General features: G+C 33.5%; 1 protein-coding gene across 4 annotated transcripts in view; it reads left to right on the plus strand.

Moving 5' to 3' along the window:
• cdh18a (cadherin 18, type 2a) overlaps positions 1 to 27,237 on the plus strand; it is a 336,613-nt gene that overhangs the window by 100,200 nt on the left and 209,176 nt on the right. Inside the window, exon 3 of one of the 4 annotated variants that reach the window (XM_015354611.2) lies at positions 2,517 to 2,575. The exons of the other annotated variants lie outside the window; for them this stretch is intronic. The gene's annotated coding sequence lies outside the window, so the exon portion shown is untranslated. The remainder of the gene's footprint in view (positions 1 to 2,516; positions 2,576 to 27,237) is intronic. 4 annotated transcript variants of the gene reach the window in all.

Here is a 27,237-nt window from a genome sequence, read left to right on the forward strand (position 1 = left end):
CATAATATAAAGTTTCAACTTTATCTGTTAATTTGTTTATTTGACTCAAGAGTGTAGAAAGAGTTGACTTTTTAAAAAATAAAATAGAAGTTGTACAATGAGGTTTTTTCTTCCTTGAGAAATAATAAGTATAATAATCATAGTAATTATCCAAGTAAAAGTGTTCACAGTGAATATTCAAGTTGACACCTTACTGTCCAAATATCTTTAGAGGGCACTTTATTTTATAGTGCTTATTTCCTCCCAATAAACTATTTTGGGTTCAGGAATCACTGTGTCTGCACTGAATCATTTACCTATTGTTTGAAATCACATTTTTTTCTTGATATTCATTCTGTTATATTTATTTAGTAATAATATAAGATTGAACCAGCATTGGTATATTCAACATCACTATAGCTTTCATTAGTGTTTTATATAATATTATGGAATTAGCTGCTAAAATAACTAATTTTAACAAGAATAAGATTCATACTTTAAAAGGAATAAAACAGATATGGAACTGCATTGTAGGACTAAATGAAAAAAGAGTAGGAAACCCATTTAAATTAAACATACAGCACTATGGTTAAATTACTTTCAAACAATCTGACAGACTTTTGTCTGAAACATTCCGAACCAAATGGTTATCAATCATAAAAACCTATTTTAAACAAATAAATATTCTTTTCTTTCATAGATATAGATAAAGATTGTGACAGAGGGATCTCTATCACCGTCCGCAGACAGTACATTATACCACACATGTTATCCCACTTAGATTATACACGCGTCCATACATCTATTTGCGTGTCAGCTAGCTAGCTTGCGAGGGTGCACACTTGGTGCTCGGCTAGCAGTTTCCCATTTCATACATGCAAAAGCATAACCATATTTTACTTCGAAATCAGTTCCTGTTATTCATAGAGAAGCCACAAACATTCAAGGATAACGTTATGTTTATTTGTACCTATGTGTTTGAGAAAGAGCGCTCTGTCTGTTTGTCTGTCTTCCTTGTTTCCGTGTTATTGTTGATTGCTGTACGTCCTGGGCAGTCTGACTTCTGGGTATGTTGGTCTCAGAGGTTTAACCTGATCCTTGTTTTCAGCTTGGCTTTGTGGTTTCCACGCTGAGTGGTGTATTCGCACATCTTCCGGTATAGGAAGAAAATGTTTTGCTCATTGTTAAAAGATTATGAATTAATTGCTTTGGGGGGAAAATAATATGTTTATTGTGGGAGGTGGAGCTCGATAACTTAAATGGTACAATGGTAGGTTCGGAGAGGACAGGGCTGTATCTATTTAGGAAGTTCATTGCTAAACCACGATTAGAGTTAGCTGAGAGGACATGTGTGTTGAGACTACTGGCTTTTAACTCTCATATAAAGTTTTTGTGTATTTTTTGTTAAATTTTCTTGTTTTCTGAACTAATAAATGTTTTGTTGGTTTGTGAGGAGCACTTTCCAAATAAACCACCACTTTTGCACCCGAGTGATATTGCGGCTGAGCCATTTTATTGTAAAAGAACTCACCTGGGCACCCCTTGAGCCTGCCCTGTGACATAGATGTAGGTATACTTGACAGCTTCAAGGTATTTTGACAATTAAAAATGCTTCAATTAAATTACATTCAATTCAATTGCTACACTGAAAAACAAAATATGTGTTGACTAAAATACAATGTAAACACTCTTCTCAAAGGTATTGGTGAAATTAATACATTCATTTGCAGTTGTCAAAAGTCTCACAGTATGAGAAAGCGTGGAAGACATATACTGTACTTCTTGTGTTATTAATTAGTGCTGCTGTACTTTCCTGTAAAGAGTCTCTTGAATGTTTTTATGTAATGCAAACATAAACAGACTCAACAGTTTTCAACAGCTGAAAAAGAGGGATCAAATAAAAATGCATATGACTCATATTTTGTGACAGAATTGGGGTGGCACTACTCACTGCTTTACAGTATGATCATATTACTTTTCCATAAGTGTGTTTGATATGCATAAACACAATCAAGTTTACAGGGTGTTGTCATTATGCCAGTAGTTTATTGTGTCAATCACACAGTCATTTTTGGGAGATGGTAAGGTCATCTTTAATCTAACCTAATAGGACATAAAAGAAAAATCTTAATAATGCAAATAATAATTAATTTGCAATGCCTTTAAATGCATCAGATGCAATAGCCTTTCACTGAAGTTCTAAATAAGTTACATTATAGCAAACAGTTAATGTATCATTGGAGAATGGGATTGCTGGGTTATGATTGGTCACAATCATGATTGGTCAGTCATTATGATATTACAATTTGTATTTTGATCTTACTTTTTTATTGATGTGCACCTTCTGAGGAACTCCAAGCACTGTACATTAGCAAACATTTGAAAAAAAAACAGAACCAAAAAGAAAATAGAAAAGAGTTCAACAAATTGACTAAGGACAACAATAATTAGACATTAATATTCTTTAAGCATGTTATCAAAGTGTCAGCATTTGCAAATTTAGAGTCTCTAATGGATTTGGGCAATGTGATCCACAGATTTGGTGGTACTAGTGAGAAGCCTCTATCTCCCATTGTGATGCCTGCTCTACAGCTTAGTAAGTACAGATAAAGTCTATTACCCTCTGGGATAATGCAAAGCTGGTTGCCATTTATACAGCTGGGTGAACTGGAACAGCCATATTAAAGTACCTCACTTTAGTGGGGTTGTCTAAACCACCATATGACAGATTACAAGCAAGACTACATTTATAGAATAAATTCGAATGATAGTCTGGGCTAGACCATTCAGCAATTTACTTTGTACTATATGTTATCATGGTAAAGCTTAAATTCCCTTCTACCGTACATTTTGCCTAATAGTGTTACATTTTAGCTTTGTACAAAACATTACTGAATTATACAATGGGTGTTGGTAATACAGTAAAGACTTTTATGTTTTATGTAAAGTGCTTTTATAACTTTTATGTAAAGTTGTGATAACTGAATCCATACATTTGTGCTAAACCACAATAGCACCATCATTTAGCAATTAATTATACAGAACACCATTTCTAAAGCTGAAGAATAAAATTCTGACATTAAGTTAAACATTTTAAAGTGGTGAGGACTTAAGCTGTTGATTTCACCACTGTGACTTGAAATGGGTGGTAATAAATTGATGGTTGCAGGACAGTTTCTGCCAGCATCACCAAGTAATGCAGCTGCACTGTAATGTGTGTCATCCTTTATCTGGACCAATGTCTCCCCTCCATTTCTATCAGTCTTGACACAAATTGTGTGTTCCATATTGGTTGTCACAACTGGGTCCACTTTCCAGCATGCAGTGCAGTTACTTGAATGTCTTATTTTTACTGCAGTTCAGTAATGTTTTCTTAATTTAAATTAATCAAATGAAGTGGTTTTGACATTTTATTTTGAAGAAATGGGGGTCAATTACTAAGCTGATTTCATTGTTTATTATATGAAAAATACACATTTTCTAATGTGCACACAGTCAACTGGAACTTGGTTTGCTTCATCTTTGAATTACACAAATACCTAAGGAATTGCTCAAAATACAGTAATTTATACAGTATATCATAAATACATATAAATTGGGATCCTTATTTGCGCTGTTATTGCTCTCAGGACATGTGCAGTACAACAGCCAACACAGTACACAAACAACACCACACAATGCAGAAAATAATAAATAGTGACATATCTACAGCCAAAACCAGAACAATAAAGGGCAGAGTGTAGAGGTGTGCTGTATGTATCATGTTATTAAATCACCCATATGCATTATTACAATTAATAACATCTTGAATTTCTCACTATGTAGTTCATACAATATAAATTATTTTATAAAAATTGAGTTATATTGAACAACAAGCACATGGTTTTATCTGAAATAATTTAGAATTGTCTTCACATGGATTGCTTAGTAATTGTAGTGTACATTTTTTTATTTAGAAATTGAAATATAATGTGAATGAACAGCACAAACATAATGAGTGGTATTATTACAGACAGTATTCTGTTAGTGAAATATCCTTACTGTCTAAGAGGCTGCACAAGCTAATTCATTAAAGAAGGAAAGCAAAATAAATGATTCACTGTTATACTAGATTAGAGTTGAGCTGTAGCTGACATTATTAGTCTTGTTCTTGGAAAATCATTTCCAAAATATTACAAAACAATAATATTAGTTGTTATAGTTGCCCATAAATAACATGTCTGTGTATAGTAGTTCAGGTGGGTAGCTGCGTCAGCATGCGTAGGCTGCAAAGGAACAAGTAATAGGTTTATTCCATGCTGAAAAAAAGAAGAAAGAGAACACAACGTTTCGGCCGTGGAGCCTTCTTCGGTTGTCTGTGTATATAAGCTGACATACACATGCAATGCTGTTTGAATTATAAGGTTCTGGTTAAAAGGTGACCTCTGGAGCTGTATCCCCAAGATATTCTATTGTTCAACACCTCCGAGTTGAAGAGAGGAGTAGTTTAATAGTGAATAAGTACTGAAAATAAAGAGAAGAAAAAACAGCTATTTCAGAAAGAAGTATTGTCTGTCAAATAACAGGTTTACTTCTAACAGGGGTATTGTGGAAATAGGTGAATAAATACATTTACAAATAAATGCACCAAAGAGCCAAAGAGTTGAAACAGAATAAATATGTTTTTGCTCAGTGTTAAATTAAAAATTTCAATTAAAAATGAAATTCTCTTAAATTATATAAAATGAATAGGCTCTTTATTGTTTTGTTTCCAATTCTGTTTATGGAAAATGAAAAATTGATAAAAACTGGTTCACACACAAGTGGATTATTAAGTAGTTTGTTCTTAATCTAAGATCTAACAGAAAATTGTTGCTGTTATTAAAATAAGTAGTTGATTAGTAATACATTTCTAAACACATTAAAATATATTGGTTCTATATATTATATAATATATATATATATTAAAAAACATTATGGTGGCTGTGCACTTCCTATAACTGTAACAATCTGTTAAAAATGTAATAAAACCTCAAATGGTTTTGTTCCTTTACTTTTAATATGTAATTTAATTGCAGAACACCTGTTTAATGATAAAAATGCTGAAGCGTATCCAATAAATACCTGTCTTGTACCCTGCAATTTTCACTTTCACACATTCTATTTATGTTCAACTGAAAATCAACAGAAAACGTGATTGAAAATGATGACAGCTGTGGTGCATTGATTTCTTTCTTTCATTTTGATTGTACTTTGCAAATTATACCTTTAGCTATTTCAAATATGGTGTGGCACCGTAAATGTGTATAACCCCTTTCACCCTGACATCTCATAATACTGTTATGCATATCACATGGCTGCTCTTTTTGTGTTATTCTTAGGCCGTGTTAGATAAATAAAAGAAGAGGGAGAAAGGTGAACAAGAGAAAGAAATAATAATTCTGACATTTGATTAAGCACTATAGAGTAAATATTAAAGAAATACCAGTATGAGAAATAATAAGGGCACTACTCTTTTGGAGAGAGGGACAAAGTCTTTTTACTATAAATTTAAACTGTGTGCATGGTGGCATGGAGGTTATTCTTTTATCCTTACAGCATTTTGGTTCACTTCAGGAATGGGGTACATTCAGTGTGTTATCTGTATGTATTAGTGGTGTTTTTGCCAGGTGTTTTGGGTTGTTCTCATTTTCCAAACAACTGCAGGCTAGTATAATTTATGTCTTTTAAGTTGTCCCTTTGTGTGTGCACATGGCCTGTGGTGGACTGGCAGCCCGTCCAGGGTATAGTCCTACCTTGTACCTTGTACCTCCAGGTTGTGGTGCCCTTTAAAGGAAATAAAACGTTTTCTAATCTATAAACTATTGGTTCTCAATGTAAAAGGTTACGTAGCGATATAAAACAATATTTATAAGGCAAAAAATAAAAAAAAGTTCATAAAAAGCTTATAGCATGCAAAATGGTTGAACATCATAGTTTTTTTTTTTTGGTAATCTAGAGGATTTAAGAGTACTAAAGTACTAAAATACCAGAATCACCAGATGGTGATTTTTTTCTGAGCTCTTGTTTTCCAATGGAACAAGAAGGTTAAGCTGTTGCAATAGACCACTCACTGGATTTGTATTTTTGCATTTTTCAATACTTTTATAATGATTTGAACTGTGGGTTAACTTGCCTCCTGTCGCCTTTGTAAATATATACAGAGGCATTTTCAATTATCAATAAATTATCCATAGATGTTCACAAAGATTTAATCAATTATATTTTATTTGTACAACACTTTGCACCAATATTCACTCCTTTACATTAATGTCTAATTGTTGAAATACACATATATACACATTTTTAATGAATGATTCTAAAAACGTAAATGCTAAAAAATGCTAAAAACACTTTCATGGTTAAACACATTATATGTCAGAAAAAAACTCAAAAGAACAATTACAAACTAAAATGTTGATTGCATAAGTATTCACCACCCTGTGTCAATACTTAGTGAAAGTACCACTGACAGCAATTTTGAGTTGTGAGTCTATTTAGATAAGTCACCAAGTCAATAACAAGTCTGCAGACCATGATGGTGTTAATTAACAGAAATGTTTCATAATTCTTCTGTGGAAATTTTCTCATTATGCTTAAAGGAATATTAAGTGTCTTTGTATTCCTTTCTCTTGATGTGTGACTTTTTATAACTTTATTCATGAATTGTTTTGAGAGCTCCTTGGTCTTCATGGTTGATTCTTCCCATGAAATTCACTGCCTGACTGAGGGGCTTTATAGAGACAAATGTATTTATTCTGAAACCACATGAACCACTATTATTGCACACTGTGGCAATTAATCTAATTGTACAGCTTTTCAAAGTAATTTTGTACACCTGAACTAATTTAGGTTTGCCAGAACTAAAAAGAGAACACAGCTTTTGCAATCAACATTTTATTTTTTTTAATTATTCTTTGTCATTGCTGCTGAGACTTAACTTTTTCAGTTTGAGCATTCTAGTTTTGGTTACAATAGTTACTTTAAATATTGTCCATACATCACTTGAAATTCAACAAAATGGGATATTATCAGAAGGGAGTCAATACAGTGCAAGGCATTGTACATGTTATGCTATTGCCAGTGTTTTTCCAAATAAATGGGCAGTTGGTGGTTGCTGACTGTCTATGTACCTTTATTTGATTGCTTTAACACTGTAGAACAGAAAATTTCATGTAAGACAAAAGTACCAGATTAATCATCCTGCAGTTAGAGTGCATTTTTTACTGCAGAAAGCAATTACGTGCTGTGTCACAGTCTTTTCATGCTGTGCAATTTATCTTGAAGGGGTATGAAGGTTAAACTCTGCCCAGCAATGCCATTGTGAACATTTAATTACTGTACACCTTGCACATTTAAAACAATTAAGAAATACAATCATTATTTACCACAGTTTTCATTAATTTGATCGCACAAAGGAAGGAAATGAAGAGCAACAGCTTCAGGATGGATTATATTGTACACACGTAATGAGGTCAATGATCCATTTATTCTTTGACTGAAAAATAAGATTTTCAAAAGGGACAATATTTTCATATGAATGCACATATTTGCATATATCAAAGTGTAAAATACAATATACTGTTTTTAATATTCTTGTTTAAACATGCTAGGGAAACTGGACGTGCATTAAAGAACATATGGAATTTTTAATTAGCTAGAATGAAGTTATCCTGTGGCAGTGAAATAAAACCAGGCAACAAAGGCTTTTGTACCTGGCATCTAATCCACCATCCAATTTTACATACAGTATGTAACTACTGTATAACAAAAAAGTGAGAGGATGTTCTTCTGCACTGAGTCTGTAACTCTTGTAAGATCATGCTTTGTCAGTTTTATAACAGGGAAATATGTTTACCTTGATTGGATTTGACATGTGACATGCATGTTTCTTGCAGTTCATTCACAGACAATAATTCTATATGATCCCATTGCTTATTTTCTTTGTGTGGTTTTTATTTAAGGACTCCTAAAAAACAGCTGCAATGAAACCTTCATGCAACAAGGCTTTGACTGCATCAGTAGCAGCATTCCAAGCCTCCACTATCCTACCTGTGATATCATGGATTCTAGTGGTTGAAAGGTCTATTAAAATAATTTCATGATAGGGCATAGATCCATTAATGCCTGCCAGCAGAGATAAAGCAGTTTCCTAAAGTAGTACCTTGAGAGAACTGTTTCTGCCGCTGTGAGAGGTCAAGTTTATGGTCATAATTCTACAAGATTCCTGTGAACAAAGAAGATTCCTATTAAAAGTAACCAAAAAGAGAGTTTTTTCCAGAATGTGTCAATTCCATGACACTACCAAATTGTGTAAAATATGACTACAGTGCCAGAGGGAAAGTCTCTAAAAATCACCTTCATAAGGTACTCATAAGTTCTACATACCAATCTACAGCTGATCAAATACACTCTATTAAGGACATTTAAATTGATTGTTTGGTTAGGATTTTTGGAGGCAGAATTTATATTATTCCAAATATTGTACCATCTGCAACATTCAAGTTCCTATTCAAAACAAGATTCAGCTGCAGAGAGCATTTATGAATTATGTAATAGAAATACAAACACAAACAGAAGACATCTATCCCTTTATAGAATATTTCATGAACCTAGAGAGATATGTGAGATATGTTGACCAAGCCATGGTTAAAATAAAAAGATGCCTCTTTTGTACAATGTAGTATATTGTAGTATTGAATATCAGGGGGTACAGTAACATTTATCAGTAAAGACAAAGCTGTGGAAATTGATGTGGTAATATGTTAGTGGTACTAACTTTACATACTTTACCACAGAAAAAAATAGCTTGGATCCACAAATCCACAAATATAGTCAATTCGGGAGTATGACTTATCCCTGGCTAAAAAAACCCTGAAATTGTTTGTCTGAAGGGTTAAACACACACTATATATCCACCACGTCACAGATCAGACATACAATGTCTTAATATTGCAGATTCCTGAGACTTAACACTGAGATTTTATGTTGCCAAGTTTGTGATTCAGTACTGCATCAGTGTCTGCACCTACAATAATATCAAAGTCAGTTAGTTACCACATGAATTTTGTCAGGTTATGAGTGTTGCTCAAACATCATATGAACATTAACTGAAAGAACATATTTTTAATAAAGTCTGTAGAGTCTGTAGAGTCTTTCTTCCTTCATTTGTTCTTAATATCTAAATTAAATCAATTAGGTTATATTGGAATATGGTGTTTCTATAATTAATTTATTTTTAGCAATATGTTTCCATTTTGTTTTTCATTCATCTGTAAAATCCTGGGTTTGGTATAGGGTTTTAGGCATCCATGTGAAGGAAAACAGAGCTTTCACTGGCCGATTATCAAACTTTATTGATAAAAACAAAACAAAACTAGCAGACCAAGCAAGTAGAAGAAAAAAAATAACGGACATAGTGCGAGCCTGCATTCCCTCCTCAACCGTCTATACCACACTTTTTCCTGGGTCAGAGATTAAATAAAACTTCACTTGCACCAAACAAATTACCACACACAAAACACAGAACATGTTAACCCAAAGATGTCTCACACATCTGTTACAGTTCTCATTAATGTGTTCCTCCTTCTTTCATAGTCTCCTTTTAAAAAATTATAAACCTTAATATCTTATACTTAAAATGATACTAAAATGGATACAATATTATGGTCACAATTTCTTGGTGTGTCTGTCACTGTGTGTCTTAGTTATAATCTAAACATTATGTGATAAAAAGCATATTCATAGTTGAATCTTGTCAGATGTTTTGGTAATGTGGTGAGGTAATACTACATTTACAAATACAAATGTGAACATTCACTTCTCAAACAAAAAATAATACTCCATCTTCTTTCAAACTACTTTCTTCCTTTTTAATACTCCATCTCTCTGTTCATCCAGATATATGCAATCCTGACCCAGTACACATATTAGAATGCTAGGCTCTGCCCATTCAATTCTACAACAACCAATCAACTTAAATCAGTATAATACTTAAACCTTGATTGGTGGAGGCTCTATGACATTAAAGGCACAGAACATTGACAGACAACAAGACACTGGTCTGCAATACATGGCAAACAAATCTAAGTAAGATTCTCTATTTACAAAAGTAAGTAGTCTAAATTATGTCACAGCAACAACCGCATCATTAAGTTTGCAGATGACACCACTATAATAGGACTGATCAGTGATGATGACGAATCCACTTACAGGGATGAAGTTGTACAGCTGCTTAGGTGGTGTCATAGCAATAACCTGGACTTGAACATAAAGAAAACTAAAGAGCTTATAGTGGACTTTTGGAGACACAGGCCACACACTCACAGCCCACTCAGTATTGATGGAACAGAAGTGGAAACAGTCATCAGCTTTAGGTTTTTGGGAATTCACATCTCTAAAGATCTAACCTGGACTGTGAACACTGACTCTATCGTGAAGAAGGCTCAGCAGCGCCTTTATTTCTTGAGGTGCCTCAAGCGATGGGGGATGCCAATACATGTGTTGGTGAACTTCTACCGCTGCACTATTGAGAGTGTCCTCACCAACGGGATCACCGTGTGGTATGGCAACACCTCTTCGCGAGAAAGAAAGGCACTGCAGAGAATGGTCAATATGGCCCAGAAGATCATCGGCTGCGGTCTCACCGAGATTAAACAGCTCTATGAGGACCGCTGCCGTGGTAGAATTCTGGCCATCCCAGAGGACAGTCACCACCCCGGGCATGAGCTCTTCACCCCACTGCCCTCAGGCAAGAGATATAAGAGCATACGGACACTTACCACTAGATTCTTCAATAGCTTCTATCCACAAGCAGTGAGACTGGCGAACACATTTAGCCATCCCCCTCGGACCACACCTACACCATCACCATCTACCTCATTGTAATTTATTTATTGTACGTCTCCAGTCATTGTTTACACGTCTGTTTTGTTTACATTCAAACTGTCTGCATGTTTACTTGCACATTGTCTATTGTTTGTTTGTACATTGTCTTGATGCACTGTTTGCACTTTGTTTTTGTTTTTTTGTTTTTTTTACACTTGTTTTACAATTGAGAGACTTTCTGTAAGTAAGAATTCCATTGTACCAGCACCGGTTACATATGGCAATAAAGTTCAAGTCAAGTCAAGTCAAGTCAAGTCAAGTCTATATATGTTAGGCAATGGGATGTCCTTTTTTTACACCACATATTTGGTTAGCCAGTGGCCTAGACAATGAATTTCAAAATCAGGTGAGTATTTCTTCAATTTCCATGTGTAGGGGTTTGTGTGAATTTACTGGCACAATGTTTAGTTATAACTGTAAATTGCATGAGCTTAAATTGGTTATGAGGAATCAATCGACAGAACAACAAGGAGTCTACACAAAGTTTCACAACACACGGAATACATTTATTGATACATAAATCAATGTGTACATTGAAGCATTCAGGGTAAAAACATGAGTACGTGGATACAGATGGCAGCTCTTTACATGAGAATTGTCAAGCTATAGGGGGTATAAAGAAGAGATACACTGCTGAATAATGCTAAATTCAGGAGTGCAGACGTAAATCCAACTGTATTGCTCTGGTGATCAAGTGGGTAGCACAGAGGTAGCTAGCTGGTCGCAAGGTCCTGCTGCAGGCTAGACCTTGGGCAGAATTCTATCTTTACATTTTGGGTATAAAATTAATCACTTACCAGATTCCATGTTTCCCATCACAATATCCTAATTTATGGGTGGAAGTTTGAAATCTCCCAGTAAGATAACATCGCTTATGCAATATACCTTCCTTATTTCATTGCACTTTAAGATACTTATGCTTATATATGTATTTAGTGGTCTATTGGTGAAACCTGCATAAATATTAAACTGCAAAGGAACAAGTAATAGGTTTATTCCATGCTGAAAAAAAGAAGAAAGAGAACACAACGTTTCGGCCGTGGAGCCTTCTTCAGGTGTGAAGGTGTAAATATGAAACTGTCTGTACCCTGAAAAACGTGTTTCAGTTCTATAGTTTGCAGGTTATTTTTTTATGAATCCCACTCTCTTTTGTCCTGTCTGTCTTTCCACATGGGTGTACCTATTATCTTTCAGTTAGTCCTCTAATGTCAAATGTTCCTTTAGTTAAGCAGCCTATTATTCCTTATGCTTCTACCATTGAGCTATTTAAGGGTGAATACATTGTTTTTTTATTTTTATTAGAGTTGGCCAGGGCTCTTCTGATCCCACAAGAGTTGGCCTGCTATGAGATCCCTGTGCCTTGTTCCTTAGTTTAAATGCTCTTTAACTACTCTATGCATACTCCTCTCCAATACAGCAGTGCCCCTCTGTTCCAGATACAACATGCCCTGCGTGTACAGATCACATTTATATCAGAAAGACACCCAATGACCCATGAATCTCAAACCCTCTTTTCTGCAGAAATCTTGGAATGCAAGTATTGCTTATGAGTACATTTTGGAGATTTTGAATTATATTGTGTGTTGGACCTGCCAAATGTGGAGTTAAATGCATCAGCTGTTTTGTAACACAGGCAGTTTGAAGTTTGAAAGCAATATGGCTGTCAGTTGGCCATCTTGGCTTATGAATGAAGTTTTTGGTTTTCTCCACAGTGTGATTATATCATTTATAGAATATCTACTGAGGCTGGGTTTAATTGACCAAACAGTTTCTGAACACTAGCAGTTAACATTATAGGGTGTTTTTTGCTACATATTGCTGCCAATTTTCAATTGAGTCTGTGCAGTAGTTGCCAAGACAGAGAAAAATATAAACCCTTGCAATCCTAAGAGGTATCTGCCCTTGTAAATCTCATTTAAATTAAAAAATAAAATCCTTTCAATCACTACAGGTTTCTGAAGCATAATGGTATCAAGCATCTGCAGACCTTTAGGAAATATGATATGCGATATTAAAATTGTATTCTACACACTAACTTGTACATAATTCCATAAAGCAACAAGGCATGGAGATGATATAAACGACATAGGGACCATTAAGAACATAAGAAGAGTTACATCAAAGATTAGATGGATGGCATCTTTTCATTTGTCATTGTTATTATGTTCTTATAAACCACACAAAGAAATTATCATGATTATTCTATGATCTCTTAATTTCATTACCTTAGCCAAAGGTTTGCCCCGTCTTGGCTCCTTTTTAACTGACAAATGAAAGTAGTTTTTTATGAACACCAAAAGAAACTGCAGAAGTGTATCTGAAGAAACTAGATTTGTATTAGCTCAAAAAGAAATATTTCTTTTTTCCACACATTGGTAAATGAACTACCAATTATTACTTGTTATAGAGCACTTTGTATTTCTGAGGGTTTATTATAAAAGACATAAATACATCTTCTTGTGTCAGTGCTTTAAATGGTTTGATAAAAAATAAGCATATGAAAAAAGGTAACAGCTCACTTCATCATAAATGGTAAATTCAAACTTTATTGAAACCTCTATAGATCATAAGGAAACTTTTTTTCAGTCACTTGACTACATTTTGTGAAGATCAGCATAACATAGATATTTCTCTGTACTTTTGTGCTTTTTTTATTTCTAGGAATAGATGTGATATTTACATAACTCATTTTCATACATTTGGTCACTGTCAAGTCTTGCTATTTTAAAAGAAAATATAACATCTTAAGAGGGTCTCCAGGTCATTTCCATCATTTACATGCAATTCTATTTCAATTTACAACTCTCTTAATTGTACCCATTTACTTGGTTCCTTGAATTGAACAGTTATGAATTCTATGGATCATGGTACGATGAACAAAAGGAGAGTGTGGAGATGAAAATGCACATTTTATTGGAACTGAGCCCTCCCAGGGGAATCCAACTCTTGCAAGTGATAGAACTGTCCTTGAAAATCCTGTTTTCAGCTACTTTTTTCTTCATGACATTCTTTCACCTGCTTGTTAAAAAGAATGAGGCAGCCACATAACTGGTAAAGAAAAATGTCTTATACTTCCATTATATTATTACATTTTTTCCACTTTTGCATTGAGAACATTTCTGCAAAAAATCAAAAAGAGACCATGTGATGTAGATTCCCCATGAGATTATTAAACATTGCAGTATATTTCTCAAATAGCACAAACTCAGCAGTACATCATAAGATGAACAGCTAAGGCACAGCAGCTGTGTGCAATACATGTCAATAAGCAAATAGCATCCATGAACTTTGCTATGATTGAAAGTCAATCACCTTCTGTGATAAATGCTTCATTGATGTCAGCTGTGTCACCTTTTCCCTTTACTTTCAAATGTATGTCCTTTTTATTGCATTCTGGGGTATTCAGGAAGGGTAGCCCTAATGCTTCACAGGATGGAATCTCCATGGATATTTTTTTATATTATTGCAATTACTTGGAGCATTTTAATACTCCAAACTATTCAATTTTCTATTCAAAGCAGCATTTACAGATTTTTGTTTTTGTGCATTACGTGTACATTCACTTACATATATTTCTTTCAATATATTTTGAGCTGTTCGGCAATGTTGCCTGTAAACAGTTGTCTCTATACCAACTTTTAATATTTTGCACTTTAAACTGTTCATAAGTTTCTCTGAGTCAAATATAATTTGGAAAATGTGGTAAATTTGTGATGGTGTTCATACTGTAGAAATGAATGTGTAAATACATAGACACAGAGATACCCTTCTTTTCGAGAAGAGGTGCGTCCTCAAGAGTATCTCCTGCATTGGAAACTTGGCAGTGGGTTTTTCATTGTAGAAATGGCAAAATAAGTTAAAACGAAGGTTTAAAAGTCTGCAAACAGATGACTATTCAGCATTATTGCAGAAAATTATTAAGAAATTTGAATTATTTTGATGACAGTATTCAATTATCTTGAAATTCAGTTCACAGTTTGGGGGACATATAGTAGCTGCTCTAAATAGGAAAGGAGAAATCTTTGGTAAATTACATACAAAGATGTGAAATAAAATCACCAGAAACCAGCTTGCAGCATTTCAGTTTTATTCCTTTTTCTTCTGTTTATGTACTGTAGATTCATTTTAAATAGGGGAATAAACCCCAGCAGACATGACCTTAGGTGTCCTACTCTCAATCAATATGTAGAGCTATGAAATTTCAAGGTTTGCTTAAATTCTAGTGGTCAATTGCAAGTAAGCAATTTATGCATTTATTTTGGGAGAAAAAAACACTTTGAAGTACAGAATTAAGAAACTCCATTGTAAATGATTTTTCCCCCTAATTTATCTTCATTTGTGAGGTCATCACAACTGACAATAACTGAAAATTAATAAAATAATTGTATGCAAATTTTGCAGTATTGCAGAAACCTGATCCAAGACGCAAAGGTATTCCAAATCAGGCTCATCAAATGTCTTCTACGCATCTAATGAAAGAACCCCACGGCAGAAGACAATGTCTGTAGTCACCCATACAATGTGGACTAGTGAACACGATAATGGCATATGAAGCAGAGATGCATTCTTGTATTTTATAAAAGATAAAAAAATGTTTTTAAGTGGGTTCAAATAATGTTTCTAATTATGAATATCTCTGCAAATTGGATTTAGCCATTATATTAGTCTATACATTGCTTGAGTGCAGGTTCGAGTTGTACGGTATATTTTAATTGGGAACCTGAATGTTGGTGTTACAAGACATTCATGCTACATTTATGAGTATGAATGAGTAAGCATTCCAATACACTTGTTGTATATGGCAAAAAAAGAAATCTTGAATCTTTAATCTTGAAACAGTTTGATGGCAAACGTTCACTAAAATTGTCATATAGTACATAAATTAGAACTCTTACTTGTATCTATGATTTCTTTTGAATAATTAGCTTAGTTTTTGACTTGATCAAGAACCTTTGAAATTTTGAACAATTAGTATTATAATCAGCTAGGGGTGTGAATAATTCAATAAGGGAGGTTAAACTCTAATAATAAAAAATCAGGTCTTGACACCAGCTTCCCTAGCAAGCAAATTACAAATATTAACAATTCCTCTCCCTTTTATTGTCTGGGAATCCTAAACAAAACACTTATACAGTAGGCATGTGTCTCCATTGTCCACTGATACAGTACAGTAACACAGTAACATGCAGAAAACATAAGACAAACATGTACTTACAAAAACAAATAACATTTACTATTATGCACAGATATTTACAAGTTGCAAATATTTTGCATATCAGACACAGATACTATATTATTAATTAATTCCTTACACTTAATAAATAATTTGACAATTTCTGGATTTCAAACTTTAAGAATAAACAATGTTTAAAAAAACAGTATTGTTTCTACAAGGGAACTGCAAGTAGGAATTTGTACAACTGTCAATTTGTGTTTACAATGTTTTGAAACTTGCTATTAACAATAGACATTAAATGAGTGTTGTTAAATTAGAAATATGTTAAAATAATTGTCTGGAAGATCTTTTTAAGGAATTTCAAAACATAGCATGTAACGTTTGATCTGAATTAGACTGCTCATGTTTCTGTATAATCTTGTGTTTCTAAAAAGAAAACTTTTTAGAAACATGGGATGTATGGTTTATATCCTGAAAAAAAACATCTATCCTTTTTAAAAGATAAAATCCTGTAATGATTATTTCTCGGTAGTCTCTGATCCGTAATATGAAGAAATGACAAGCATTAGTCAGAGTGGATTAATAATAATAATAATAATAATAATAATAATAATAATAATAATAATAATAATAATAATAAAACTAATGGAAGTCAGTACTTAAAAGTAGAGACTAAATCCTGATGCTTGTTAATCCACGGCATTTAACAATTGTGCCAATGCATGATCCTTGACTGAATATTCTGTGACCTCCAAGACATTTGTGAAAGTTTGTATGAGCTGAATTCAAATGAAGGACACAATTTGCAGTTAGAATAATAATGTCCATCAGAGCGAACCAGGAACTGCAGAAGCTCAGTGGGTACAAATAACTAGGTTCAGTGTTGCAGTAAGAAGTTATTTTTATGAAGCACATCCATACTTCTCATTTCAGTCACTGTATAGCAGTAAGTAAAGAGATATTTGACTTTTTTTGCTATTGATGAGAATGGAAATAAAATGGGGAAATGAACAGTGTCATTTCTTCTGAAAATTCTTATTTTGCTGGGAGGGGTTTCAATGAGCTGAATTGAAACTTTTTGTTAACATAATCCACATTATATTTTGTAAAATAGTTTGTAAAACTATCTTTTGTCTATGCCTTCAATAAACATTTCAGCTGTTTTATTCAGAAAATCTTTTATTTGATAAATTGTAGATATTACCTCAATTTTGTCCTGAATTATATTTATTTATATTTATTTTTTATGTATATAATGGATAAATTCATACATTTATGTATATAATGGATAGAATCATTTGTAGTTGTGTGTAATGTTTTTTGATTGAGGAAAACATTTTTGCATCTGAAATATTGTATTCATATAGAAAATAATTGCAATGTACTGCATAATGCACATTGCGTTGTACTCTCAAGAATAAAATAACCAAACACTCAAAATGCTATTAATGTCAATAACATATGCTATTTTCCTCAAAAGGACACCTTTTCCAACCAAGATATTGGCTTTCATGTTTTATTTATTCATTATTTTTATGTGGAATTAGTAATCATCAGACTGTAAATTTACAGTGTTTGCTATGGACTTTTTTGCTGTTTGACATGTCATTTTACTGATACAAATTATCTTTTACCTAGTTTACTCATTTTGTTTTCCATTAAGTTGCATATATTATGATATAGCTCTTATAAGAACATAGGATCAGTCATTTGTCCATTGTTTATTATTTTCTCAGTTTCTGATTAATCCAAGGATTTCATCCAGCCATTTCTTGAAGCCAGGAAAACCAAGAAATAAGCCTCTACAAAACTGTTAGGAACATAATAAATTACAAATGAAAGGAGGCTATTTGGCCCATGCAGTCTCTTTGGTACTTAGTAGGTAATTGAGATAATTATATATATAATTATATATAGCCAAGATATAATTTGGCTGTTTCATGAAAGAAGCTATTATTTTGCCTCCAACTATGTGGATGGGTAGTTTTTTTCTTTTTAATTGCTTCCCCATATTGTCCTGCAGATGTAGCTGATGTGTCACCATAAACACTGAAGTCATTTTTTTTAGTATCCTTTTCAAGTACAGAGTTTCTGTTTTTGTGTTTATAGTTTGTCTTAGCTTACTGCATGTTGAGTAGGTTTTTGCCCAGGTGGTCATCTTATTCCATAACCCCCAAAATGTTGTACAAAGAAATGACTCCTGTTTCAAGTTTTAAATGTTCTTACATGTAGTGTCCATTTTGTCTTCTTTAGTTCACATTTCACTTTGATTTGGAAGTCCATAGGATTGACTTTGTCGGATTTTGAAGGTTGTCACATGGTCTTCTTTATTCAATATTTTAATAAGTTTACAATTAATTTTAATTTAAATTAAGAACACTTTATTAATCCAAGTACATTTGTTACCTTAATGCCGTGGTTCTCAAACTGTGCTACGCGTACCACTGCTGGTGCATGGAGCACCCCCACGTGGTACGCCAGATGACCCTGGAAATGTGTTGTTTGCACTGAAAAATTGGGATGGGTTTTCATATTTTGTATTTTAATAAAATGAGTTTATGTGTCAAATACACAGACTACGTACTATGTTACAGCATGCGCTAATACTTTAGTGGACACAAGAGCTACTATGTAATTCTTTGAACATAAGTGACCAATTGTATTAAAAAAAAGTTATCTTCAGAAAATCGGGAGGTAGGAAATGTGCGTGATTTTGGAACAATGCCCATCTTGTGAGCACAGGAAAGCATGATAGATAACAGTACTAACAAGTACTATCAAGTACTGTTCTAGGTTAATTTGAGAAAAATACACAGAGCATCTCTCTGTTTCGCTCCCCACACTATTTGTGAAGAACTTAATTTACCATTGACAATAGCTGACACGTAGTATGTTTGAAAAAAATCTGCAGAACAGCTCGACCTGCTGCCCCTTTCGAATGATATAGTCTATCATAAAATTATTGATATGGCAGATGATGTCAAAAGTACGCTGATAGAGCACGTTAAGTTGAGCAGATGCTTTTCACTGCAATTAGATGAGTCTGTAGATGCCGTTGATTTGGCCAGTTTGCTCGTTTACGTTAGATTTGAGTTTGAGGGTACATCCCATGAGGACTTTCTGTTCCGAAAGCCGCTACCAACAAAAAATAAAGGAGAGCACATATTTCAGCTTCTGAATGGATTTATCAAAGAGAATGGCATTGACTGGAAAAAATGCATCGGAGTTTGTACAGAAGTTGCTAGAGTGATGACAAGGAGACACAGCGGTGTAGTTGCACGAATTAGAGAGGTTGCTCCAGATATGAAGTAGACGCACTGCAGTACCGGGAGGCCTTGGCAGTCAAGAAAATGCCTGAGGATTTAAAATCTCTTAGACTCTGCTGTCAAAGTTGTGAATTGTTTCAAGACTCAAACAATTGAATTCACATCTGCTTTGCTCAACTAAACAGGCTCACCCCTCTCACTGAAATGGTAAGTGCTCAGTGCTATTTCTGTGACTGTGTGTGCACGTGCTCATGTTGGTCATTGATATTTTCTGTGGTTCCTATGAGAAGATGATTTGGAAGTGGTACTTTGATACTTTGGTTTGATCAGGGCTGGTACTTGGTCCAAAAAGTTTGAGAACCACTGCCTTAATGCATAGTCACTATAATTTGACTTTATGATATTTGAAGAATAACTTTTTCATTATCTTAGCCTACTGTAAATCTAATCATACCACTTGATACAGTGTTTTTCTCTCTTTATATATATGTCTATATATAAACATTGCAGATTATTTTTCAAGCTTGAAGAAGCCTCTAGCAAGTTAGATCTTAGATTAAGAAGTCTATCAAGTTAGACAAACCTTTTCTAAACCTATGTTTACTAATCGTTAGAAACTTATTTAAGAGAAGATTATTGTTTCTATAATCGTGCATGTAATATAATTAAAACACATCTCTGTTTTACTCACTTTATCTTAATTATATGGAAATAATAAATCAAACATTCAAATAAAGAAAAAAATAATTAACTTTCTATTGTTTTTTCACAGTCTAAGAGAAGAAAGTTAAAATCTCCAGATTTTCCATGAGAACCACATTTTCCACATACATCACTGATTTCATAATTTCACATCAGATTGAATTATAATTCATATCTGAATTTGGAGGTCTGTTGGATACTCTATACCTTTGGAATGCTTATCATAAGTTTGACTTGTATATTCTGAGACCATTGATTTATCAATGTTAGGCTCTTGGGTCTGAATACTATTGTTGAAGTATTGATATATTCCCAACGTTCATCTCTCCCATCAATTAGGGAATACTGTTTGTCCACTACAGTTGTATTCATTACCAAAACTCCCTGTTAGACATCTTTAAATTACATAATTGCATTGAAACCCCAGTGCTTCTTATCTTGCATTTTGCATCTTACACACCTACCATCAAGGAATATTTAAGCACCACTTACTTTGAGGTTTACCCCATTGTTCTCTTTAGCTATAGCCCCATGTATCTTCCTTTCAGATTCTTCCCCTTATGTGGATATTTCTTCTGATTCTCCCGCTTATGTGGATATTTACTCCTAGCTGACTTGTACTCTTCTCATTTAGATATAGGGCACACTGTGTACTATACTGTAGTTAGGATGAAAGTTTATTACACAATCAGAAATCAAAGGATTGTGTAGCATTATTCTTGAATAAATCCTTGAATTTATTCTTGAATAATAATAAGTATTAAGTGGTTTGTTTTTAATATAACCCTCAAGGCTGGTTTAGACTTGCAATAAAACTTGGCTTTGAAAATTGCATGGGTCAAATTTATTATTGTATATCATGCTGCAGGTTCAAATACTTCTGAAGGCTAGCAAACTGTCTTCACTCAACAGATGAGTATATGTTTATGTTTACTATTTTCAGTATTTGTAGTGATATTATAAAACATTTGTTGATTTATTGCAGTTTTCAATGTTCTGTTTTATTCCATGTTTTAGAAAGTTTACCAGCAAATGTTTTATTTCAATTAAAAGCAAAATGTTATACACATGTTGAAGTCAAACTTCATATTGCTTCAATTTCAGTATATGTATTAGTTAAATTCAGTCTATACTTTAATGTTTAGTATGTGTAATGCATTTTTAAAAGCTTTTATTACCATACCAGTCAAACTTTTATTTTTTGAGTGATCAATTAAAACTCTCAAAGTGGTATTTTTAATATTTTTGAATGCTTCATAGACTCCAACATTTGTGCAATTTACATTTTCTTTCAAGAAAGTTAGTAATAAAATTATTTAATTTCTTTCAGGCATGTTAAAAAATTAATGGTACAAAGCTTATGATAAAGATATTTAGATGATTTACAAATGAAAATTATGTGAATGACCAAGGCAGTTTCAAGTTTCTGACTTGATAGAATTATCGATCAACATTTGTTTGTAGACTTTTCTGATGCTTTTTTATTTTTTTGTTTTCATCCCAGCTGACAAGCTGACAAGTTTTTTTCTTATAGGCTTAGTATTTATTTCATAATACTCACTAGAGCTTTCAGTGGCAAGTGGCTTTGTACTGGTAATCCCTCTTTTTAAGGTCCCATCACATGTGTACTGAGTACTTCAGTACATGTGTACTGAAGCTAAGCAGGTGTGAGCCTGGTCAGTACCTGGATGGGAGACCTCCTGGGAAAAACTAAGGTTCCTGCTGGAAAAGGTGTTAGTGGGGCCAGAAGGGGATGCTCACCCTGCTGTTTATGTGGGTCCTAATGTCCCAGTATAGTTATGGGGACACTATACTCTAAACATGTGCCGTCCTTTGGATGAGACATAAAACTGAGGTCCTCACTCCCAGGGCGTTTCTCGAAAAGAGTAGGGGTGTAACCCCGGTATCCTGGCCAAATATCCCATTGGCTCTTACCAATCATGGCCTCCTAATAATCCCTATCTGTGAATTGGCTTCATTCTTCTGCTCTCCTCCCAACTCTTAGCTTATGTGTAGTGTGCTTTCTGGCGCACTATGGCTACCTTTGCATCATCCAGGTGGATGCTGCACAACTGAGGTGGTGGAGGGGTGTCCCCATTACCTTTAAAGGGTTTTGAGTGGAGTGTCCAGAAAAGCCCTAAGTGGGCTAAGTGTAAGCAATTATTAATATTACATATGATTGCAAAGTATTAACATGAAATTGGAAAAAAGGAAAAAAATACTTATCTCCATTTACTTGATTAAAATCATAACTTGTTAAGCTTGGAAAAATTGGATATGTATGTAATTTAATGTCATATATCCCAAATTGATTTTTCTAATTTAATTCCTTGGCTGATAGGCTCTGTTTATAAAATGAGTGTAAAATATCACCTTCATGACAAGAAAAAAATAATATTGAAGGTATAGTGCCAAGGGCTTAATTCATTAATCCTGTTAATGATTATTTCAATATGTGTTCTACAATTTTTTGTCATTATCACAAATCATGGAATCTCAATAAGCCCATTAATACATACATTATTTCTCCATTGGTGTTTTCAAACAGAAAACAATTGTTCCAGTTCTATAGCAGCTCCTCTTGAATTGTTTCTTTGTGACTCAGCTGTTTATGAGAAATGCCTTTATGATAGCAAAGTTAAAACTGTAGGAATGTTTAATAATTGTTTTTAGTAAAACGATGAGATACAATTTTATGTTACCTTTTTTATTTTTTCTGTGAAAAAAAGTATTAGGTATCATATAATAATGTGATTTTAAATCTTTAGATGTATGACAGAAATGCAAAAAAATAGGAAAAAATGTTGGTTTTATTTGTATTTGACATTTATCTGCTCTGGTCAAATGTTGCAGTGTGTAGAAAATTGAGCCTGTGATGACTTTTGCACACTGGGCGTGATGCGACAGAGAGGCAATTTACTACACTGGGAAAAAATGGCTTTCATTAAATTATATCAAAGTCATCACACTAGCAGCAAAAAGGCATGAGGCAGTCTGAGCCTGTTTGAGGCAGCAATTTAGAAATGAACAAGGAGTAATGTTTACAGCTCTAGTTGGGTCTGTATAATTCTTTTTTTTCCATCTGGACAAAATTAAAGCTTCAGTGGCAATTGATAATAAAGAAAAGTAAAGACGCCATTACAGTAAAAGAAAAATAGAAAAAAATACAGCATTAAAGCCTAGGGGAAAAAAATCACCATTTCAGAAAAGCACAGGTTTCAAAGTTTTGCATTTATGAATGAATAACATTATGTCATTTATTAAGTTTCTATTATAACTTGGAAGAATTCCCATTAAAAAGTGGACATGAATAATGTTTCTGTTGAACTCCTATAAAACACAACATGAATTGTAGTTTTTTTGGGTAAAAGATTCTTATTGAATTTCCAATGTGTTTAACATTTCTATATCCAACATAACTTATGAACTAAAGAAAGTTTTTTTTTTAAAGTTTCCTAAAAAATCAAAATACAAATTCAGACAGATTATGTAAACACTCTTGCAGTCACATTTCTCTGGGAAATTTACAAAGGTAAATCTGATTTGACTGGTGTCACTCATGATATGTATATCATATATATCATATTCCTTATACTCAATAAAGATCTTCTATTGTCTGCAAGCCATTCTAGTGGATAAAGCATTTTTGCATTTTGCCTTCAAAATGGAGTTTGGGATTAAAATATCTGGATTGCTCAACATAGTGAAGAAAATGTTGTAAACAATGTCAGTGTAAAAAACCACATAATGGTTTTGAAAGTTCCATGCACAAACCAGGCAATACTCTTTAGAAAAAGTAAATTATTTTAGTTAGTAGAACATTTTTATTTTCATTGTGTATTTAACTTTTATTTGATAGTGAATGCCTATGCTTTTATATTATTTCTGTATTAATAGAAGCATATGGAGCACAAATGATAACATAATGTGAATTTCAATCAGTTATTTTTTTGAGTTAATAGGATTAGAGTTTGTATCTAAATGTTTTAAAAGACCACAAACCTGGTTGTTTGAACCTGTTCTGTAATGTTCCAAATACTTGCCATTTTATATTTATCTAAGTCAAACTAAGTAAAAATACAATGAGTCAGCAATCAAATGGAAACTAGGTGGAAGTGTATTTTAAAACTGAGAACAGGGGATGCCTCTTTACCCAAAGGTTTGTGGGAATGTGGAATAAGCTACCCAACCATGTTGTTGAAGCCAATACTCTGGTCTCTTTCAAGAAATGGCTGGGTGATCAATTAGCCACTTCATAACAAACGAGCTAGATGGGCAAAATTACCCTGTAACCTTTTTTCTGTTCTTATGAGGAACTAATCATGTAGGTAATTTAGACAAGCATGCATTGACTTAAACATTTTTGAATTGCTTGCAATATTTGCTAAGTGCGATATGCAAAAAGACCCATCAAATAGCTATTAAAATGAGAATAACATCATTAATATTACTGTAAGCTATTAATGTCATATTTGTAATCTGTTTCATTGAGGGGTGGTGTGGGGGCCTTGAAGATTTCTGCCACTATTGTTCTAGTTATAGGTTACGCAAAATCTGTCTGAAATTCTGATTCTACAAATGTATTTCTACAATATAGTCAAAAGCACAATATTATGAAGATTATTGTGATTGATTCCCATTTTGAACAGTGGTCTGACTGATATCCGAGGTTTGAATATGTTTGAAAAACATATTCTCCATAGATTAGTCTGGATTAAAGGAGATCAAGAGAGTCAAGGGAAACAAAACAAGTGGTTTAACATTCATCTCTATTTTATTTTTTTGTTTATTTTAGTATTTTAGGGATTTCAGTTCAATGCACTAAGTGAAATCTAATGTGTTTTCTAAACTTCTAGGAAAAATAAATTCTAGATAAGCCAGTAGAACCCCCTGAAGGTTGAGTGGGAGTTCCCAGAGAATTTTCTCCATTTCCACCTCTGGTGATAAGACATATCCAGATAAACAGTTCTCTGTAGATCTAACTCAAACAAAAATCATGTTGGAACTGTTGAATTAATGTTAAGATTTTTTTTATACCTGATTACAGAGGAGATGGTCTAGACACTTGACAAACCCATTAGTGTCAATATTGATAGAGTTGGTTAAATTTTGTTTAATGGAAAGAAATGTGAGATTAGAGTAACACAGTTGTGTTTTAATTTACTAAGCCTTTGTTCATACTGTGGCAGGGAGACCATCTCAATACTGGAATATGTGTTACTGAGGCTGCACTGCTGAATGATATCTAAAGAAGTCAGTGGTGTAGGCAATCTATGAGAATGGAAACTCCATGGAACTTGAAACTTTCTATTTTAGTCATAATTTTGGTTGCCTACAGGCCGTTCATTGCAAAGTCCATTCATTCTTTACCACGTCAATCACTTACTTTTTCATTCATTTTCCATTTCAGTATTGCTTGAGAACACAGAGGTAATCAAAATTAAAACATCTATCAGCGGTGTTTGGCATCACCGATAATATTGTATAATGTAATCTGTATTTTGAAAGTCCAGTTAGCAGCAATATTGAAAATTCTAGTCTTACCTTCCTATTCCTGTATGTACAGTATTCCAAAGATCCATTTAACATGGATAGCCCCTTCATCTTGATGAAGTGCAGTCCATTTCAAAGTCCATTTATCCATTTTGTAGCCTGGCCAATTGATAATCTTTAAGATTGCAGGGCTTGATTGATATAGTCAATAAGTAATAGTTAAAATTCAATCCCACATATGCAGAGTGAAAATGAATTGAATCAGGAGGATCTTGAATATTGGGAAAATATCTGCACATGAAATTTGTTGGAATATTTTGTGCAATGTCTAGAAAACCCCATGCAGATTTTTTTCTTAAATGGTTTGGAAGCATTAGTTTTTGATGGCCATTTCTTGTGGAACAATTTAAAAATCAATTTCTGAACAGTCAGTGTACTGCAAACTGAACACATCTAGCCAACTCATTCACTTTTTAGTCTTGCCTGTAAGCCATTATATTTTCCATCCACATTTCCACTGTTGTCATATCCCTGTCCATGAACATTATCTTAAACTAATACATCATTGTACAGTTTCTCTTCTATCTCTTCTATTTCTGAAGTGAGACTGCTAACCATCTTCTCTGTTTGACAAGTGAAATCTATAAAACCCTCTTCAACATTCAATCACCATAGGGAATTTTAACATACCTGATTATTTTGCAGTGTATTATGTGTACTATGTTAGTTGTACATTCATAAATAATACAACAGTACTTAACCTCTTTGATTCTGCTAATTATTATTAATGTTTCCAATTAATTCTGCTAATTATTGTTACCATACAGTACTGCAGTGAAGTTGATAAACTTACTTTGAATTCTTGGTGTAAAATATGAAACCTCAGAAATTAAATTAATGGAACTGGTGTTCTGTCTATGTAGTCTAATTTTCCATCACTTCACACCTCTCCCTTACGGTGATCAGAATACTTAATGGCTCTACAATAATTCATTTAGGTATCCCAACATGTAGCAATATTTCAATTTGTTTGGATTTCTTTCTAAAAAAGATCCTGATTCTGAAACACCCTTTCCTGCTTCCTACTATGCAAAAATGGTTTGTACACCCACCCCATCTCTAATGTGATTAATTTACATATAAACACACCATTTTATACTGATAAGTGCACACAAGATAGTTCAAAGAAGTCAGCATGGATGGTTGATAAATGACATTTAAATGCACAAAATTAATTTCTTTGCTATGTTGGCAATATATTTGGAAACATTAATGAAAATGTAAAAAAATATATATATATATTGTATCCTGGGTGGCTATACTAACTGCCGTATTTTACTTATGGCCCTGACATTATACAGTACATGAACAGCCTATAAGCAAGTACTGTAGATCATTTTCATGTTTGTGGCAAACTGCAGTCTTTCTGCTGATGTGCAGTGCATTTCCTTTTGGAAATTCCCCTGCTGTAGCCACTGCAGTCTAAAAATGATTATGCAAGTAGATCATATGGATGTCATTGTCCTGAACCAATGTGGTGACTTTCTGTATTCTATTATGTAAGCTGTCCTTCACAGAATTCTTTTCTAGTTTCTCTGGACTAGTGTGCTCATTACTGAAGAATCTTACTCTCTGGGGAACTTACCAACATATTCCCTTCAATAATGCCTTTAGCAATCAAATCTTCATTACTCTAGTATGAAGTGGTCTTATCTT

This window comes from Lepisosteus oculatus, chromosome 6 (genome assembly GCF_040954835.1).
Source record: "Lepisosteus oculatus isolate fLepOcu1 chromosome 6, fLepOcu1.hap2, whole genome shotgun sequence".
In the NCBI taxonomy this organism is placed as follows: domain Eukaryota; kingdom Metazoa; phylum Chordata; class Actinopteri; order Semionotiformes; family Lepisosteidae; genus Lepisosteus; species Lepisosteus oculatus.